This window comes from Hemitrygon akajei, chromosome 3 (assembly GCF_048418815.1).
Source record: "Hemitrygon akajei chromosome 3, sHemAka1.3, whole genome shotgun sequence".
Lineage (NCBI taxonomy): Eukaryota > Metazoa > Chordata > Chondrichthyes > Myliobatiformes > Dasyatidae > Hemitrygon > Hemitrygon akajei.
The window spans coordinates 107,104,265-107,121,152 of NC_133126.1; positions in this window are offsets into that span (position 1 = coordinate 107,104,265).

The window sequence follows — 16,888 nt, forward strand, 5'->3', positions numbered from 1 at the left end:
TTAAGAGCCCATGGTATTACTAGCATGGATAGGACATTGGGTAATTGGCAAGAGGCAAAGAGTGAGAATAGAGGGAGCCTCTTCTGATTGGCTGCCAGTGACTAGTGGTGTTCCACAGGGGTCTGTGTTGGGACTGATTCTTTTTACATTGTATTTCAATCATTTAGATGATGTAATTGATGGCTTTGTCGCCAAGTTTTTCAGATGATCCAAAGATAGGTGGAGGGGGAAGCTTTTTTGAGGAAGTAGACAGGCTACAGAAGGACTTACACAGATTAAGAGAATGGGCAAAGAAATGGCAGATGGAATATAATGTTGGAAAGTGTGTGGTCATGCACTTCGGTAGAAGAAATGAAAGAGTGGACTATTTTTTAAATGGACAGAAAGTACAAAAAACTGAGTTGCAAAGGGACTTGGGAGACTTTGTGCATGATTCCCTTATTTTAATTTGAAAGGTCAGTCTGTGATGAGGAAGGCAACTGCGATGTTAGCAACCACTTCAAGAGGACTAGAATATAAAAGCAAGGATGTAATGTTGAGACTTTCTAAAGCACTGATGTGGCCTCACTTGGGGTATTATGAGCAATTTTGAGTTCATTATCTTTGAAAAGATGTGCTGAAATGGGAGAGGGTTCAAAGGAGGTTCATAAAAATGATTCCAGGATGAATAGCCTATCATATGAAAAGCATTTGATGGCTCTGGGCCTGTATTCACTAGAATTCAGATGAAGGAGGGGTGACATCATTGAAGCCTATTGAATGGTGAAAAGATGTGGAAAGGATGTTTCCTATGGTGGGAATGTCTAAGGCTAGAGGACGCAGCCTCAGAATAGAGGGATGTTCTTTTAGAAAGGAGATGAGGAGAAATTTCTTTAGCCAAGGAGTGGTGAATCTGTGGCATTTGTTGCCACAGGCAACTATGGAGGCCTAGTCATTGGGTATATTTAATGCAAAGGTTGATAGATTCTTGATTAGTCAGGGCAAGAAGGGATACAGGGAGAAGGGTGTAGATTAGGGCAGAGAGAGAAAATGGATCAGCCATGATGTAATGGTGGAGCAGATGGGCCAAATGGCCTTTCTCTGCTCCTATATCCTATGGTGTTTTGGTCTTATGGAATTGATAATGTGAAATAGAGAAATGTCAGTGATTCTAAATCATAATCTTGTACCACGGTAGCATAGAGGTTAGCGCGACTATTTCAGCTCGGAGCATCAGACTTCGGAGTTCAATTTTGGCATTCTTTGTAAGAAAGTTTGTATGTTCTCCCTGCCTGCACATGGGTCTCCTCACACAGTCCAAAGACATGCCGATTAGAAGGTTAATTGGTCATTATAAATTATCATGTGATTAGGCCAGGGTTAAATTGATGGGTTGCTGGGCAGTGTGACTCAGTGCTCACTGTACCTCTGAATAAAATAGATAAACAAATATCAATCTTTGTAGTAAACAATATTAGAAATTTCCAAATAAGAACAGATCTTTAGGGGCTATAAGAAAGGAAGAAACTTAAAACAATCTCTGTTTTATTTGGAGGCAGTACAGAGAAGGCTCACTTGGTTATTTTCTGAAAGGAGGGGTTTGACATTTGAAGAAAGTTTGAGCAAATTCAGGTTTCAAAATTGAGGGTCACTTATTTAAGATAAAGTTAAAAAGGAATTTCTTCTCTATGATTGTCATATTAATTCTCTACCCAAGAGAGTTGTGGGTATGGAATTGTTGAGTGGCACAGCAGGTCGAGATGCTGTCTCACAATGCCAGAGTCCCGTGGTCAGTCCTGACCTTGGGTGTTGTCTGTGTGGAGTTCTCTTGTTATAGTCAGGGTTTTCCTGCAAAGTGCTGTAAATTGCTCCAAGCATGTATGTAAGTAGGAGAATCTGTGGGGAGTTAATGAAAATGTGGTATGACTAAGAAACCTGCATTAGTGGATAGTTGATTGATGTTCAGTGTGGGCTTAAAGACCAGTTTATGTGCTGTATCTCTGTGACTCTGTGTACCTTCTTTCAAAGTGGAGATTGACCATTTATTTAAATTACAAAGGAGTCAAAATGTTATGGGGAGAGAGAGGGAAATTGAAGCTGAGGCCACAATTGGAAAAACCATGATCTTATTGAACTGCAGACCATTCAAGGGACTGACTCACCCACTCCTGCTCGTGCACCTCATACTTTGACAAGGAGCCACACGTGAGGCTGCTGAACAAGTTAAGAGCCTGTGGTATTACAGGAAAAATACTAGCATGGATAGAAGATTGGTTGACTGGCAGGAGGCAAAGAGTGCGAATAATGGTTCTGTGGTTGGTTGGTGGTGACTAGTGGTGTTCTGCAGAGATTGGTGTTGGAACCACTCCTTTTGGAGCGAGTTCTCAGTATTCTCAAGAGGTAAGGTGAGCAGCTGGATATCGTGGTCCATGTGGGGGCCAATGACATGAGTAGGAAGAGTGAGGAAGTCCTGAAAGGTGAGCTTACGGAGTTGGGCACCAAGTTGAAGGACAGGACCTCCAGGATAGCAATCTCAGGATTGCTACCAGTGCCACATGCAGGCGGGTTTAGAAATAGTAAGATAGTGCAGATCAACACGTGGCTGAGGACATGGTGCAGGAGGGAGGACTTCAGATTTATAGATAATTGGGCAGTTTTCCAGGGAAGGTGGGACCTTGCATAATTCATAGAATTAGGGACCCAAGAACGAAAATGATAAAAAAATGTTAAGTGAAATTCAAGAAGCTTTTGAAGTGTTTTACAAAACGCTATATTCCAAAGTTCCAAGGGGAAGCATAACCCAAATTGACACCTTCTTGAATTCTCTAGAGTTACCCACTTTAAGCGAAGAACAAAATAGAAGGATGACTGCTGACATAACTGAAGTTGAATTAAAAGCTGCAATTAGTAGGCTTAAATTAAGCAAGTCACAAGGATCAGATGGGTATACGGCAGAGTGGTACAAAGAATTTAAAAATGAGTTAATTCCTGTTTTACTCCCCACACTGAACTGGGCTCTAAAAAAGGCACAAATGCCACCCAGTTGGAAGGAAGTGATAATCTCAGCTATACCGAAAGAAGGCAAGGATAAAATGGAATGCGGGTCATTTAGACCAATATCCGTTCTTAATGTAGATTATAGGTTATTTACCTCCATCATGGCCAAACAATTAGAGGAGTTTCTACCCATACTGATACGTAATGATCAGACAGGTTTTATACGACAACGCCAGACTCAAGACAATACACGAAGGAATATATTATGGATCATATACAAAAAAATAAAATCGAAGCAATAGTGATAAGCGTGGACGCTGAAAAAGCATTTGATTCAGTTAATTGGAATTTTCTTTACAGAGTTTTACATAGATCTGGTTTCCAAGACACAATTATTAAAACTATACAGACACTATATGACAACCCTACTGCTAGGATTAAAATCAATGGATATTTATCAAATAGTCTTACCCTAGAAAGGGGCACGAGACAGGGTTGTGCATGGTCACCACTACTCTTCGCGTTATATCTGGAACCATTAGCTCAATACATTAGACAAAATGAAGATATCAGGGGAATTACTATTAAAGGGACAGAGCATAAATTGGCTTGTTACACGGATGACATTTTGATCTATCTAGGGCAACCAACATACTCTTTACCTAAATTGATGCAATCCTTTGAACAATATGGTCAATTATCAGGATACAAGATCAACATAGATAAAACCCAGTTACTTTCATATTACTATAGCCCACCAAGAGAAATTGAAAGTTGATACCCCTGGGCATGGCACACAGAGTCTTTCAAATATTTGGGCATCATTATGCCAAAAGATTTGGCAAAATTATCAGAATGTAATTATCAGCCTTTATATAAAAAAATTAAGGAAGATGTGGCAAGATGGAGCCTGATTCCTTTTCTCAGTATCAGTTCAAGGATTGAGTCTATTAAAATGAATATACTGCCCAGACTGTTATATCTCTTTCAGTCCCTACCAATAGAAATTAATCAAAATCAATTCAATGAATGGAACAAGATGCTATCAAGGTATATTTGGCAGGGTAAAATGTTAAATTCATGAATAACAGCTTCTTCACGCCCCCAGCGGCGGAAGCACTTTTGCTCCTTGGTAGCTAGCTGCTTGCAGGGAGCTTCGCCGCCCCTGGATTTACGGTCTGTCTACTTGGTCTTCCACATCTTTCTCGCTGCTTTTCACAAAGTCATGAATAACAGGCCGAGTTCATCTCAAAACCTTGCAATTAGCAAAGAAAAAGGGGGGATGGGGCTTACCTTCTCTTAGAGATTATTATTTTGCAGCACAGTTGAGAGCTGTGATATGTTGGTGCAACCCATCATATGACGCTCAATGGAAAAACATTGAGGAGCGGGTAGTTCCCATCCCCATACAAGCAATTTTGGCTGATAACAACCTGCAAAGGTACATAAATACTATTGATAACACATGGGTGAAATTGACTCTTAAAATATGGAAAACTGCTATAAAAGAATATAATCTAGAGGGAGATATTACAGTTCTTAAATGGTGTGCATATGACTCTGATTTTACACCAAATAAATTGGATACTAGATTTAAGGACTGGACAGCTAAAGGAATAACAGTTCTTTGCAACATAATGAAAGAAGGAACACTGTACAGTTTTGAAATGCTTAAAGAGAAACACTTACTGGAAAAACAAGATTTTTATCAATATTTACAGATGCGACAATAAGACGCTTAAAAATGTAACCAAGGCAAAATACATGCTTGATAGAGCTCTTTAGAAAAGCATATAATTCAGATAATGGTAGTAGAATCATTTCAAGCATGTATAAGGGGTTGTCAAATCTTAAAACACATTCAACTTCATACATTAAAACAAAATGGGAGAAGGAGGGAGGGATAATTATATCTGAGGAAGAATGGACAACAATATGGAGATATCAATGGAAGTGTACCAATTCACAGAAATGGAGGGAGTTTGGATGGAAAAACTTGATAAGATATTTTATTACACCCTCTCAGAAATCCCATTATGATAGTAACCTCCCTGTTTACTGGAGAAATTGTGGAAATCAAAATGCAAATCATTTTCATATTTTTTGGGACTGCCCTGTTATTGAAAACTATTAGAGGGGGATACACAATGCCCTACAAGACATCTTTAAATGTGAAATACCCTTGGAGAGAGAGTAAGACGATATATTTTGGATATATACCTCAAGAATGTTTGAAAAGAGATAAATATTTAACGAATATACTATTGGTGGCTGGTAAAAAGACTCTTACTAGGAAATGGTTATCACAGGAGAGCCCAACTTTAAATACATGGATGGAAATTACAATGGACATTTACAAAATGGAGAAGATAACAGCATCTGTTAATCATAAGCTGGAACAATTTGATTCATACTGGGAAAAATGGTTTAACTACATAATGCCTCATAGGCCTGATTTTATTCTCACAAATCAAGTAGGAAGTTATGGAAACTATGATGATTAATGAGGAGGAAGTACTGGCGCTTTTAAGGAATATGAAAGTGGATAAGTCTCTGGGTCCTGACAGGATATTCCCTAGGACCTTGAGGGAAGCTAGTGTAAAAATAGCAGGGGCTCTGACAGAAATATTTCAAAAGGGTTCTAAGAGTAAACCTAGCAATTATCAGCCTGTAAGTTTGATGTCAGTGGTGGGTAAATTAATGGAAAGTATTCTTAGAGATGGTATATATAATTATCTGGATAGACAGGGTCTGATTAGGAACAGTCAACATGGATTTGTGTGTGGAAGGTCATGTTTGACAAATCTTATTGAATTTTTTGAAGAGGTTACTAGGAAAGTTGACGAGGGTAAAACAGTGGATGTTGTCTATATCGACTTCAGTAAGGCCTTTGACAAGGTTCCACACGAAAGGTTAGTTAGGAAGGTTCAATCATTAGGTATTAATATTGAAGTAGTAAAATGGATTCAACAGTGGCTGGATGGGAGATGTCAGAGAGTAGTGGTGGATAACTGTTCGTTATGTTGGAGGCTGGTGACTAGTGGTGTGCCTCAGGGATCTGTACTGGGTCCAATGTTGTTTGTCATATACTTTAATGATCTGGATGATGGGGTGGTAAATTGGATTAGTAAGTATGCAAATGATACTAAGAGAGGTGGTGTTGTGAATAATGAAGTAGGTTTTCAAAGCTTGCAGAGAGATTTAGGCCAGTTAGAAGAGTGGGCTGAACAATGGCAGATGGAGTTTAATGCTTATAAGTGTGAGGTGCTTCATTTTGGTCAGACTGATCAAAATAGGACATACATGGTAAATGGTAGGGCATTGAAGAATGCAGTAGAACAGAGTGATCTAGGAATAATGGTGCATAGTTCCCTGAAGGTGGAATCTCCTGTGGATAGGGTGGTGAAGAAAGCTTTTGGTATGCTGGTCTTTATAGATCAGAGCATTAAGTATAGGAGTTGGGATGTAATGCTAATATTGTACAAGGCATTGGTAAGGCCAAATTTGGAGTATTGTGTACAGTTCTGGTCACTGAATTATAGGAAAGATGTCAACAAAATAGATAGAGTACAGACAAGATTTACTAGAATGTTACCTGGATTTCAGCAGTTAAGTCACAGAAAAAGGTTGAACAAGTTAGGTCTTTATTCTTTGGAGCGTAGAAGGTTGAGGGGGGACTTGATAGAGGTATTTAAAATAATGAGGGGGATAGATAGAGTTGACATGGATAGGCTTTTTCCATTGAGAGTAGGGGAGATTCAAACAAGAGGACATGAGTTGAGAGTTAGGGAGCAAAAGTTTAGGGGTAACATGAGGGGGGATCTTCTTTACTCAGACAGTGGTAGCTGTGTGGAATGAGCTTCCAGTAGAAGTGGTAGAGGCAGGTTCGATATTGTCATTTAAAGTTGTTACGTAACCCCGTAACCAGGTAACTTACCAGCAAAGATAGATGGATCAGCTGAGTCGGATGCTACTATTTTCAAACGTTTTATTCGAAAAGGGCACAAACGTATGGTTAATACAAAACATTCAGATCATATACATCGTCAAACTCAATCTAAAACACCGGTGTAACCATAATCAATCAGAAATAAGCGCTACAGTTGTCTAGGGGTTAATACAGAGTCCAATTGAAATATAAAGAGTCACTCAGAAGTTTGCAGGCTTTTCCCTTTTGGGAACCGCTGGGGTTTTCACGTTGTAGAGAGAGAGAGATGATTTAGAAAAGATAAACACTTGCCCGTCGTCTTGGCAGAGCAAATCCTTGGAATCAGGGGAGCAGACTTCCCCGTTGTTAGCTAAAAGCAGTCTTTCGTTGGTTCTAGCCACAGATTCAAAAGTTGGAATCTAACGCACGTGGCTTCCTTCAGAATGGCGTCCCGCTCCCACGGGAATCAATATCATGCTTCCTTGGTGTCTTCTGGGTGCGTCTGAGGGTTCCCCCCCCCCCAGACACTCCTTTATACTTCTTCACGGGATCGCAGGTGTCAATCAAGTTGCAGGTAATGCGATCTCTCTCTCAACCAGCCCACTTTGCCCGAGGGCTTTTCACGTGGTCTCCATGAGACAATAGTCAATGTCACCTTTATTCTGCTTCTTGGGAGAACGTGGTCTCTCTCTCTCTCTCCCATTTTCCTGTGTCTATTCAGCACGTCTCTTCCTCTTTTGGGTCAGTTGACCCCCCCCTTGACTAGGGTTCTTGAGATTCTCACAAAGGAGGGGGCCGATGGCATAACACCTCCCCCCATAACGGGTTTTTAACCAGCGGTTAAAAACAGGTTGGTACCGGGTTTTTTTTAAATCTACATACTACACAAGCTTTTCTCTTCACAGAGTACTACTGTTATACATTCAAGTCAGTATCTAAACAGGTAACAAGTACAGTGCCCCTTTTCTTTAATACCTTAACCTCACGTGCCATACTAACTCCTGGTAGCATCAAACTTCAGCTCAATAACCACCTTATTTATTTGCTTTCTTCAGCAACGTAACTAAGGAGGTGTGATCTTAGCTTACATACATCTACAAAGGTTCATGCAAAATACTAATTTTTATGTTACTTTCAAACTTAACAGTCAAGCTTCCATGGGTGTTGTCTTTATTATTCACATACTTTGTCAAAATCCCTTAAAACCGGCTTCTGCTATTTAAAAATCGCGTCCCCATTAACCCTCGCCTCTTTTCCGGTTAATTCCCTCGTGGCGATCTTGGGCACCCTGGCGAAATAGGCTTTCGCCCGCTCCTTTCAAAGAAGTTATTTTATCAGCGTGTTCCAAACTTAGACCACCTTCCGGATTTCCACCCAATTCCTTAATTTTAGGCAATTTGTCATTTTTCTCTTCAGGACCCGTCATGCTATTAGTTTCCAATTTAAGATCTGCAAGCGATCCCGCTTTGTTCAGACAGCATTTCAAATTCTGCCTTTTCACACCACACTCTGGAATAACAATAGCGTGTGGGGCCCCTTTACCTTCCAACTCAACCTGTAATTGATTCACAGGCTTTGTGGTACCAAGCCATTGTCTCTGTAGCCTGGTTGCTGCTTCTGATATCAGTCCAGCCTTTAAATTTTCTTCATTCAATTTGGGAACTACACATTCCCCTTTTCCTTGAGCTCCGTGACTAGGTCAGCACCACGTGCATCCCCATCTTGGACACACTCAAACGGGACATTGGCCTCTTCCAGGCTTTCATCACCCGTACCTTTTTCAAATTCTAACGTCCCCCGATCCTTCCAGTTACTCTCCAGGCAGCCCCCCGTTGGGGAAGGCGCAACCCTGCGAGCTGAAACAACCTCCTCGGCCATTTCAGCTGACTTCTCCACAACAAGGATACCCTTCCTCTCTAAGACTGCCCTCATTTCACTCTCGGGACCATCGAGAACACCTTTAGAACTCTCAACTTCTCCAAACAATTCTGCCAAACCAGACAGATCAACCACATCCAACTCTGGACGTTTTAACAGCTTTATCCGTTTCTCATCTTTATTTCTTACCTCAAGGACCTTTCTCTTCACTAAGGGGGGGGCTATCTCCTCGCCCTTACCCCCGTTTACTTTACTACCTTCTGTTTTACCACCCTCTGAACCCTCGTGGTATAGGGTCGGTAAAAACGTCTTGGCCAATTCACTACTGGCCCGATTTAAACTGCTCTGGTTCTCAGCTGCTTTTCTCGACAGGCTGCGAGTGACCGCGCATGCGCGATAGCTTTGGGACTCTAGGGGCGGGGAGACCGTACTCGCCGGTCGGTGGGTCGGCATCCTGGCTGCCCAAATCCTACCTCTGGCTAAATCGTCCCCCTCCCCTCTCTCTTCCCCTTGAGCTCTTCGCTTTTGCCTTCGCCTGTCCAGCTCCAATTCATGGCTCCTTTGTTTCCCTTTCTCTTCTGCTTCTAGCTGCTTTAGCTGGAGCTCACGACCCCATTTCATCTCTAATTCCTTTAGTTTGAACACATGCTCTCTTTCCGCAGCCTTTTCCTTTTCACTGGCAGCTCTTTCCGCAGCCTTTTCCCTCGCAGCTCTTTCCGTTGCCCTTTCAGCTCATTCCGCAGCCTTTTCAGCTGCTTCTACTTCTAGCTGCTTTACTTTAAGCTCATGGTCCAACCTTGCTTTCTCCAACTCTGCCTGATCTGTCCCATTCGCTAATCTCCTTTCGGGAATATTTTCCAAATCCTCAGCTGCAAACACCTTCTTCCCAACGTAGTGCTGTTGTATGACACTTCGCACTTCCTGCTTTTTCATTACTGGCTTCACCGCTGTGAGGTCTAACGCCTGCACCAAATTTACCAAGTCTGATTTTGTAGCCTTCCCTAGCGCCTCTACCGTCGGGTTTCTCATAAATTCCCCCACATCCATCTTTGCTGGTTTTCCGTCTGGCTACCTGCGTAACCAGATTTAAGTTTGGACTTACAGCCCGATTCACTGACCCTCCCGTTTGGTTTCAAATCCGGGACGAGAACCCCACTTGTTACGTAACCCCGTAACCAGGTAACTTACCAGCAAAGATAGATGGATCAGCTGAGTCGGATGCTACTATTTTCAAACGTTTTATTCGAAAAGGGCACAAACGTATGGTTAATACAAAACATTCAGATCATATACATCGTCAAACTCAATCTAAAACACCGGTGTAACCATAATCAATCAGAAATAAGCGCTACAGTTGTCTAGGGGTTAATACAGAGTCCAATTGAAATATAAAGAGTCACTCAGAAGTTTGCAGGCTTTTCCCTTTTGGGAACCGCTGGGGTTTTCACATTGTAGAGAGAAAGAGATGATTTGGAAAAGATAAACACTTGCCCGTCATCTTGGCAGAGCAAATCCTTGGAATCAGGGGAGCAGACTTCCCCATTGTTAGCTAAAAGCAGTCTTTCGTTGGTTCTAGCCACAGATTCAAAAGTTGGAATCTAACGCACGTGGCTTCCTTCAAAATGGCGTCCCGCTCCCACGGGAATCGATATCGTGCTTCCTTGGTGTCTCCTGGGTGCGTCTGAGGGTTCCCCCCCCTCAGACCCTCCTTTATACTTCTTCACGGGATCGCAGGTGTCAATCAAGTTGCAGGTAATGCGATCTCTCTCTCAACCAGCCCACTTTGCCCGAGGGCTTTTCACGTGGTCTCCATGAGACAATAGTCAATGTCACCTTTATTCTGCTTCTTGGGAGAACGTGGCCTCTCTCTCTCTCTCCCATTTTCCGGTGTCTATTCAGCACGTCTCTTCCTCTTTTGGGTCAGTTGACCCCCCCTTGACTAGGGTTCTTGAGATTCTCACAAAGGAGGGGGCCGATGGCATAACAAAGTAAAATTGGATAGGTATATGGACAGGAAAGGAATAGAGGGTTATGGGCTGAGTGCAGGTCGGTGGGACTAGGTGAGAGTAAGCGTTCGGCATGGACTAGAAGGGCCGAGATGGCTTGTTACCGTGCTGTAATTGTTATATGGTTTTCGTGTTATATGTCAGTGATTTGATTGGCAGAACTAATGGCTTTGTGGTGATATCTGTTGATGATTGGTGGAGGGGCAGGTAGTGTTGAGGAGATAGGGAGCCTGAAGAAGGATTTAGATCGACTAGGGGAATAGGTAATGAAGTAGCTGATGTAGTATAGTGTAGGAAAGTGTTTGGTCAGACTGCACTTGGAGTATTGTGAGCAGTTTTGGCCCCTTATCTAAGGATGGATAGCAACAGTCCAGAGAAGGCTCGCGAGATCAATCCCAGCAATAAAAGGATTAATGTATGAGGAGCATTTGATGGCTCTGGCTCAGTGTTGACTGCAGTTCAGAAGAATGAGGAGGGATCTCATTGAATTTTTTGAAGTAGTTACGAGGAATGTTGACGAGGGTAAGGCAGTGGATGTAGTCTATATGGACTTCAGCAAGGCCTTTGACAAAGTTCCACATGGAAGGTTAGTTAAGAAGGTTCAGTCGTTAGGTATTAGTGCTGGAGTAATAAAATGGATTCAACAGTGGCTAGATGGGAGATGCCAGAGAGTAGTGGTGGATAATTGTTTATCGGGATGGAGGCCGGTGACTAGCGGGGTGCCTCAGGGATCTGTTTTGGGCCCAATGTTGTTTGTAATATACATAAATGATCTGGATGATGGGGTGGTAAATTGGATTAGTAAGTATGCTGATGATACTAAGGTAGGAGGTGTTGTGGATAATGAGGTGGGTTTTCAAAGCTTGCAGGGAGATTTATGCCGGTTAGAAGAATGGGCTGAACGTTGGCAGATGGAGTTTAATGCTGAGAAGTGTGAGGTTCTACATTTTGGCAGGAATAATCCAAATAGAACATACAGGGTAAATGGTAGGGCATTGAGGAATGCAGTGGAACAGAGAGATCTAGGAATAACAGTGCATAGTTCCCTGAAGGTGGAGTCTCATGTAGATAGGGTGGTGAAGAAGGCTTTTGGAACGCTGGCCTTTATAAATCAGAGCATTGAGTACAGAAGTTGGGATGTAATGTTAAAATTGTACAAGGCATTGGTAAGGCCAAATTTGGAATATTGTGTACAGTTCTGGTCACCGAATTATAGGAAAGATATCAATAAATTAGAGAGAGTGCAGAGACGATTTACTAGGATGTTACCAGGGTTTCAGCACTTAAGTTACAGAGAAAGGTTGAACAAGTTAGGTCTCTATTCATTGGAGCGTAGAAGGTTGAGGGGGGATTTGATCGAGGTATTTAAAATGTTGAGAGGGATAGATAGAGTTGATGTGAATAGGCTGTTTCCATTGAGAGTAGGGGAGATTCAAACGAGAGGACATGATTTGAGAGTTAGGGGGCAAAAGTTTAAGGGAAACACGAGGGGGTATTTCTTTACTCAGAGAGTGATAGCTGTGTGGAATGAGCTTCCTGTAGAAGTAGTAGAGGCCAGATCAGTTGTGTCATTTAAGGTAAAATTGGATAGGTATATGGATAGGAAAGGAGTGGAGGGTTATGGGCTGAGTGCGGGTAGGTGGGACTAGGTGAGATTAAGAGTTCGGCACGGACTAGGAGGGCCGGAATGGCCTGTTTCCGTGCTGTGATTGTTATATGTTATATATATGAAACCTTTTTAACATTGGAAGGCCTCATAGAGCCACGTGGAGAAGATAGAACTATTGTTGGAGAATTTCACATGGTGATGAGGAGTGCAGGGGCGATAACGTGCATGCAATTCTTGCAGCCCCAGTAAAGTAACCAACATAATCAAAGATCCCACCCACCCTGTATGTTCTCTTTTCTCTCTCTCACTCGGGGAGAAGATGCAGAATCCTTAAAGCTTTTCCACCAAGCTAAAGAACAGCTTCTGTTCGGCCGTTATAAACCATTGAATGTTGCCCAGTATAAAGAAATCCGGTTCTCAATCTCTCTATCTCCATCTCTGGAGACAGTCTATCTGCTGATATCTTTTATAAACCCACTGACTAATAGGGAGTGACTGTCTAGGTCATTTTTCCAGTGATTGCAAGACCCTTTTGGACATTGTTATCATGGTTTCCTGCAAATTTGATTCACTGGTTTATTGGTGGAGAGCAGGGGTGGATGGTGGGGAAGCTGTGTGGCCTCTGTCAATGCAAGGATTCAGCCTCAAGCCTTGGAGTTGAATGTTTACAGCTACAAGAAGAAAGGCACCAGAGCTGGTGCACTCCACCTGGAGCAGTGTGGCATGGCATCCAGGTTGGAGTTGGTACTGCCCTCCCAGTGTTCGTTGGCAGGAGACAAGCTCTATTGTGATTGACTGCTAATTTCTGTACCTTCCAATGGACTGAGGGGTCTGGACTATATCTATATATATATTTTGCATGGTTGTATTTTACTGATATTTTATAACTGCTTGTTATCTTATAAATGTGAGGACCAGGCCAAAAGCCAGAGTCCTCTCCTATCACATTCTCACTTCTCCAGCCCTTCATTTCTTTCACCAATCAATTACCCATCTCTTTACTTCACCCCCCTCCCTCTATCCCAGTTTCACCTATCACCTAACACCTTGTACTTCTTCCTGCTCCCCCCTCCCCCCACTTTTTTATTCTCACATTACCCCTTTCTTTCTAGACCTGATCAGAACCAGAATCAGGCTTAATATCACTGGCAGATGTCATGAAATTTGTTAATGTAGCAGCACCAGTACAATGCAATACATGATAATTTAGAAAAAAAATCATTCAATTACATTGTATATATACTGTATGTAATTAAAATATTTAAAATAAAAGTGGTGCAAAAACAGAAAAAAACATGAGGTAGTGTTCATGGGTTCAATGTCCATTTAGGAATTGGATGACAAAGGGGAATAAGCTGTTCTTGAATTGCTGAGTGTGTGCCTTCAGGCTTCTGTACCTCTTTCCTGATGGTAACAGTGAGAGGGGATGTCCTGGGTGATGGGGGTCCTTACTACTGGACACTGCCTTTCTGAGGCACCACTCCTTGAAGATGTCTTGAATACCACAGAGGCTAGTTCCCAAGATGGAGCTGATTAATTGAACAACTTTTTGTAGCTCCTTACAGTCCTGTGCAATAGCCCCTCCCCCTATTCCAGGCAGTGATGGAGCCTGTTAGAATGCTCTCCATGTGTAGAAGTTTTTGAGTGTTTTAAGTGAGAAACCAAATTTCCTCAAACTCCAAAAGCAATATCGTCACTGTCCTGCCTTCTTTATAGCTGCCTTGATATTTTGGGGCCAGGTTAGATCCTTAGAGATATTAACACCCAGCAACTTGGCCTGAAATGTCGACTGTACTCTTTTTCCATAGATGCTTCCTGGCCTGCTGAGTTCCTCCTACATTTTCTGCGTGTTTCTCAGATTTCCAGCAACTGCAGATTTTCTCTTGCATATACTTTCTTTACAACCCTGCCAATCTGTGTGGCCTCTCTCCAGGAACAATGGGCTTGGAATGCTAGATTCCTCTGTACATCAACACTGTTAAGGGTCTTACAGCTAACAATGTACATATGATCTCCTAAAATTCAACACTTAATATTTTAAAGTTCAAATTCAAAATACATTTAATATCAAAGTACATATAGGTAACTGTATAAAACCCTGAGATTTATTTTCTTACAGGCATTCACAGTAAATATAGAGGAACACAATAGATTCAGTGAAAGGCTGCACACAACAATCTAGAATTACGGCATGATAAAGAAACTTGGGAAATACCCAATTGCTGAGCCCATTTTTGCTGTCATTAAAGAAGCACATCAGATAATTTATGCGCAAAAATGTGCAGTTGGAGTTTTTGACATCAAACCCTGGTGCCATAGAAGCATTTTCCTTTCCAACAACCTCACATCGTCTAGATCCTATGAATTCCAAGTTGCAGTTGATATTTTTATTTCTTTGTAAAGGATATCTGTTTGAATTGAATTCATCAGTTAAACCCATTAATCTAAACACAGACACAACAAACTCAAATTGAAAATGCTAAATCAATCTTACAGGCATTGCCTTCTTTGAAGGTTGAGTCATGGATGTAAATAGTGGAATTCTGTTGGGGTTCAGGAAATGGTCTCTGCATCCAGTAACAACAACTACAAGCACACGCAACTGTAGCAGATGGAGTTCAGAGTGAGTCTGTTCACTTTCAGTTCAAGGGAGATAAGTATTTTCCAGTCTGGGGAAGGAGGAAGCAATAGGATGGAGATCTGGGTTTATGGAGCAGCTAAGGAATGTTCCAGCTTGGATGTATAAATGGCTCTCCCACAGAGTGATAAGGTCATACAGTAAATAAGTAGACTCATTGGCCCACTATGTTGTAGTGTGAAGGGTTAACACTATCTGCTGCTGTGTTAGTTTTCGACTGGCCAGTTTGAAGAATTCTGCAGCCCTTCCATTGTTTTATTTTGGTGCCACAGTAGCAAGTTCTGGCATCAAAGTACTGCTACTGCATAACTAGATAGATAGATAGATAGATAGATAGATAGATACTTTATTCATCCCCATGGGGAAATTCAACTTTTTTTCCAATGTCCCATACACTTGTTGTAGCAGAACTAATTACATACAATACTTAACTCAGTAAAAAAAAAATATGATATGCATCTAAATCACCATCTCAAAAAGCATTAATAATAGCTTTTAAAAAGTTCTTAAGTCCTGGCGGTAGAATTGTAAAGCCTAATGGCATTGGGGAGTATTGACCTCTTCATCCTGTCTGAGGAGCATTGCATCGATAGTAACCTGTCGCTGAAACTGCTTCTCTGTCTCTGGATGGTGCTATGTAGAGGATGTTCAGAGTTATCCATAATTGACCGTAGCCTACTCAGCGCCCTTCGCTCAGCTACCGATGTTAAACTCTCCAGTACTTTGCCCACGACAGAGCCCGCCTTCCTTACCAGCTTATTAAGACGTGAGGCATCCCTCTTCTTAATGCTTCCTCCCCAACACGCCACCACAAAGAAGAGGGCGCTCTCCACAACTGACCTATAGAACATCTTCAGCATCTCACTACAGACATTGAATGACGCCAACCTTCTTAGGAAGTACAGTCGACTCTGTGCCTTCCTGCACAAGGCATCTGTGTTGGCAGTCCAGTCTAGCTTCTCGTCTAACTGTACTCCCAGATACTTGTAGGTCTTAACCTGCTCCACACATTCTCCATTAATGATCACTGGCTCCATATGAGGCCTAGATCTCCTAAAGTCCACCACCAACTCCTTGGTCTTGGTGATATTGAGATGCAGGTAGTTTGAGTTGCACCATATCACAAAGTCCTGTATCAGTTTCCTATACTCCTCCTGTCCATTCCTGACACACCCCACTATGGCCGTGTCATCAGCGAACTTCTGCACATGGCAGGACTCTGAGTTATATTGGAAGTCTGATGTGTACAGGGTGAACAGGACCGGATAACACACATGGGGTATTCCTCTCCTTTGCTTCAGGAGCTCTTCAGTAGATGGGGGGGGGGGGGGGGGGGAGGGCGCAGTTCCTAACCTGTGCTGCAGAAAGTTCGGAAGTGTGCCCACACTTCGATAAGTATCTGTGTAACTTGAATGTTTTATGAATGTTCACCATGTTCATGCCTCACCATGAATTATGAATTTGTATTCCCAGATCCTCTGCTCTACTGCACACCTCAGTGCTGTATCATTCACTGTGTAAGTCCTACCCAGTTTACCCTCCCGAGGTTACAAACTTTGCATCTGTCTGTACTAACTTTCATCTGCTTTTATTCAACCCTTTTTTCCAGCTGGTCCAAGTCCAACTACAAGCTTTGATCCTCTTCCTCACTGTCTATTATGCCCCCAATCTTGGTGTCATCTGCAAATTTGCTGATCCAGTTCACTATGTTATCATCCAAACCATTGATCTCGATGACGAACAACAATGAACCCAGCACCGATCTCTGCGGCACTCCATGAGTCACAGGTCTTCAGTCAGCGAGCCAACCATCTACTACCACTTTCTGGTTTTTCCTACAAAGCCAATGTCTA